Raw genomic sequence first — 4524 nt, forward strand, 5'->3', positions numbered from 1 at the left:
TCTTAAACATAAAAAACAAATGGACAGTCTCCAGCATCTTCCACTTGTGATTTAATTATTTTTTTATTTGAAGCTTTAAGCTGGTGAGGAAGGCCACTTCTGTCCTGGCTGCACTGGACTCTGTGGAGGAAGTGGCTGAGAGGAGGGTGTTGTCCAAGTTCACATCCATCATGGACAACACCTTCCCCCCCTGCACCAGACTGTAGAGGAGCTGAGCAGCTCCTTTAGTGACAGGCTTAGACATCCTGTCAGTAAAAAGGAGCGCTACCGCCCAGGTCATTTATTCCTGCTGCTATCAGATTATACAATGCTGCACTGTAACTGTGATCATAACTGTAACCATAACTGTAATAAGTGATGTGCAATAACTAATGTGCAATAATCTATTTAATACACTGCGCTATAACCCATGCAATAATCATGAAGAAGTTACTTCTGCTGCTATCACCACCTGAATATATGTCAATACATGTATGTTATGTATATATATATTTATATATATATATATATATCTATATATATATATATATATATATATATATATATATATATATATATATCACTGTGAATGTAAATAAGACATCATTGCCCAGTCCTATTTCTTTTTGTATTTTTATTGTTCTTTCTTGTTGTGTTTTTTTTATTCTTATTTTCTCCTTTTCTTTGATCCACTGTATATATGAAGATTCATTGTATATAACTGATGCACCTTTCCTACTTTGCACCTTCTCTTATGAGCCGATGTGGCAATGAATTTCTCCAATGTGAGATCAATAAAGCTTATCTTATCTTATCTTAACAAGTTTTTTTTTAATCCTCTGCTTGAAAGGAATTGTTTGCACATTTGATTTGTATCATGTTCTCAACTATCTCGACTATTATTCTAGCTGTTACATGCGCACCTTCTATTATTGATCTGGTGTTGTAAGCTACAGTCCCCCCCCCAATGCACCTCCAGCCACTGCTCCAATGGCTGCCCCGGTGACAAAACAAAAGGGTGTAACTAACACCGTGGCACCAGCTAACATTCCCAGCAATGCTCCAACTGTGATTCCAGCTGTGATTTTTAAAATCTGCCCCACTGGCCATTTTCCTTTCTCTTTCCCTACTAACTGAAGTAACTTGTTAGTGTAGACGCCCTTATTGTGTTTCATTGTTTCAATTGTTTTGAGAAGCTTCTCCACTTCAGATTGTTGCTCCTGTTTCCATCCTGCTGGTCTTTCCAGTACTTGCTATCAACAACGTGGCACTTGCCACCACACATCCCCCCAGCTCTGTCAGATCTTTACTCTTTTTAACAAATTCATCAATGGTCTGCCCTTCTAGGAGCTGGTCACCATGTGTAAACACAACCACAGCATGTTTCAGGCTTTCCTCTGAGAAATATTGCTTGATCTTATGAATGATTTCCTTCTCCTGGTCTGTGTATCGGTCCACCACTCTCAGCACAATGAAAATGCACGAATCGCGGGGCACAGTGTTTGATACACTTTATCATCTCAGCCTTCAGATCCTCTTCCTTCAATGTGTTGTCAAAGATGCCAGGAGTGTCAATAACTGTGACATGTTCTCCGTTGATATTTTAGATCCTGCGTTGCACTTGTTTGTAACAGATGTTGGAGATAATTTTTCTTCAAACAGACTGTCTCCCAGTATGGCGTTGCCAGGCTGCTCTTCCAACGCCAGTTTTTCCCAGTAGGACAATCTTTGTTTCATTTGATCCTAGAGAAAATAAGATATCCAATTAAATATTGGCAGAATGTAGAACATACTAGATCTTAGACATGCAGAAATTGTATATCCTGTGGAAAAAACTATAGGATGCATGTTATGTCAATTTTAATTAATCGAGTTGATGGATGACTTATCAAGCCCCCCCCCCCATTTTCCGCCCTGATCATTTCCGGCCTGATCAATTCCCCCCTCACAAGGCTACGCTGTCTCTATGCAGAACTCAGATGCCTCCGACCCTACCTCTGCAAGAAGAATGGTCTTTGGAACCCTATGGAGCTTGCGGTAAACGGGGGTACGTCTTCAAGTATGAAACCGGCGACATGTGTATCTATCAGCTGAATAAAGGAACCGACAAGCTGCAAACTATCCACTCCTTGTGCATGCTAACATCAAACGATTGGGCTGTTCTGAGACTCATCATGCTCCGCAGACTAGACCCCGAAAACTCGAACGCAGCAGACCCCGTCATTGGTTTCTTGTGAATCAAGAAACCAATGACGGAATCATGGATTCACCCGTCGCTAAGACCTGCAAGCGGGCGCTGACCCTGACTGACGCAGGTTCAACAATATAGGATCTTCTCTGCAACATGGCAATCAAAGACGGGGGTTACCGGCCGATGGTTTTTTTCGTGCAAGTCTGAGAAAGGCTCAAGATAAAACAATCCTGTTATTTTGGTGCTTGACTATTATAATTCAGACTGCGGCGTGTTCAGAATCTTGTAGCCATTCCCTTTGATGCGTGGCATGACAAGATGACTGCAATAGCAGACCAGATTTCAACGCTGTTTCGCAATTGTCGCAACTGGAGAGACATTTTGGCGATCAAGAAAGCGCTCGCTTTTTAGACCCGCCCCCTCAAAACAGCCATAACATACCGCCCCTTCAAAATTAACCACGCCCCCCTTCTCAGTATAAAACAGCCGAGCAGGCTGATTGGGACTCCATCCAACTTCACTGACCAGACTTCTAACATCTGAAACCATGAGGAACTACACGGGCCAGTTTGACGTTCTGCGGCTGGATAGCGATCCTACTCCACCACCGTCTCCCTCAGCCGCTTCAGTTGCTTCAACCGCTTCAACATCATCGCAGCATGGCTCCCTGGACAGTGACAAATTCTTCCCGGGGCCATACCACCCACCTTCACCCACATCCCCGCCAACCCCTGAATCCTCTTCCCAAAGAGACAGCGAGAGTCTATTCACCGGTCTAAAGAGGCATACCGTCGACTGGTCCAGGCCCCACGGAGGCGTGAAAGGCGGCCCCGAGTACTTTTTCTTATGGGATAAGAATTCCAGGCTTCCTGCCATGCTGTCTCTGTTAGAGACCCAGGAGGAAGATTCACAGCTTCAGGACTCACAACTTCCCTCCGGCAAAGGAGAACCAGCCTTCCCAAATCCTACTCAGCCTGAGGACTCATAGCTTCCCCGGTCAATCAGACGTTGAGAGCGGGGCGGATGAATACGACGGATATGGGGCCAAAATAGTAGCTTTACCATTTGCACGTGTGTGGAGAGTTGTGTGTCTGTATCTCAATTTGTGTATATGCAGTGGGATTTGAAAATGTGTAAATAAATCCATAAATGGGTGAGGAGAATTGTGTGTCTGTACAACAATCTGTAAATGTGTAAAACTATTTGTGTGTAATCCGTTTTGCAAATGTGTAAAAAAAAAAAATCCACAAATCTGTATTCAGATCTGCAAATGTGTACTGAGATTTGCAAATGTGTACCAAGATTTGCAAATGTGTAGATCAATCTGTAGGCACACACAGAGACACTTCTGTCTGAAGTATTTTCGCTTCAAGACCCAGAAATATAAACAAATCATTGGCTACAAGTCAAGCGGTTTTTTCGGTTGCCCCGAGCGCAGGCTCACAGGCTGCCTCTTCGGCTCTGGGAGGTCACGTGACTTTCAAGGATTGTACCAGGATTGTGCTTCCAGACGGCTGACAAGGCAACTTGTCATAACTATATAACTTTCTCCCTTTAACAGCAAAAGTTTCTTGTTTTATGAGAGACTTATCTTGCTAAAACCAGATAATGGCTCCTCATAAACAACGCAACCATAACCTGGCATCAGCTCGCGGATATTTGAGTGTCATGGAGAAGAGGAGAGACGGAGGAAGATTTTTTCTTTTAAGAAGTCATCATTTGTCGGAGGCATATATTTCTGCACTGAGGAGTGACAAGGTAAGTCATGCATATACAGTAAGTCCTCTACTTGAAATTTGATCAATTCATCAGTTAAATATAGTTAACAACTATGCTCTGGATACACCTACAGCACTGTAGTACAGTCTCTGCCTCTTTTACATGGTGAAAACAGGTTTGCGTTGCTTTTGTACTCTCCATTTATACACTACAAGGTTTAACTGTTTGCTTGGGGGGACTTTCAGCTATAGCTGTGGGTTTATTTACAACAGTTTGCAGCCAAAACAGTCCTCCGCCAGCCGCTGTTTTCTTCTTCTGGGCAATTTTGACGCAGAGCTTCAAAAATCACAGCGCTACTAGTGGTGCGGCATGGAAATTACAACCGTTATAAGTACTCTGTAAACAGGGCCTGTGACTGCAAATGTTCTTCATGGATGTTAATGAGATAGGCTGACAAAAAGATATAGAGATAAGGATAAGCAGTTTATTTTTTTTAAAACATGTCATGCATATAATGTAATTATTCTGGTTTATTAGATTAAGTTATTTTACTCTCCTACCTTAGGCTCTCTGGCTGCTTTGAGTTTTGTCTTGTCTAGATTCTTGTTTAGCTTGTTTACTGTTTAGTTCATCCT

At 42.6% G+C, this 4524-nt stretch overlaps 1 pseudogene; it reads right to left on the reverse strand.

The window, feature by feature from the left end:
• Positions 1-929: 929 nt before the first annotated feature.
• Positions 930-3046, reverse strand: LOC118559233 (annotated as a pseudogene).
• Positions 3047-4524: the final 1478 nt, after the last annotated feature.

Source organism: Fundulus heteroclitus, unplaced genomic scaffold (assembly GCF_011125445.2).
Source record: "Fundulus heteroclitus isolate FHET01 unplaced genomic scaffold, MU-UCD_Fhet_4.1 scaffold_249, whole genome shotgun sequence".
Taxonomy (NCBI): domain Eukaryota; kingdom Metazoa; phylum Chordata; class Actinopteri; order Cyprinodontiformes; family Fundulidae; genus Fundulus; species Fundulus heteroclitus.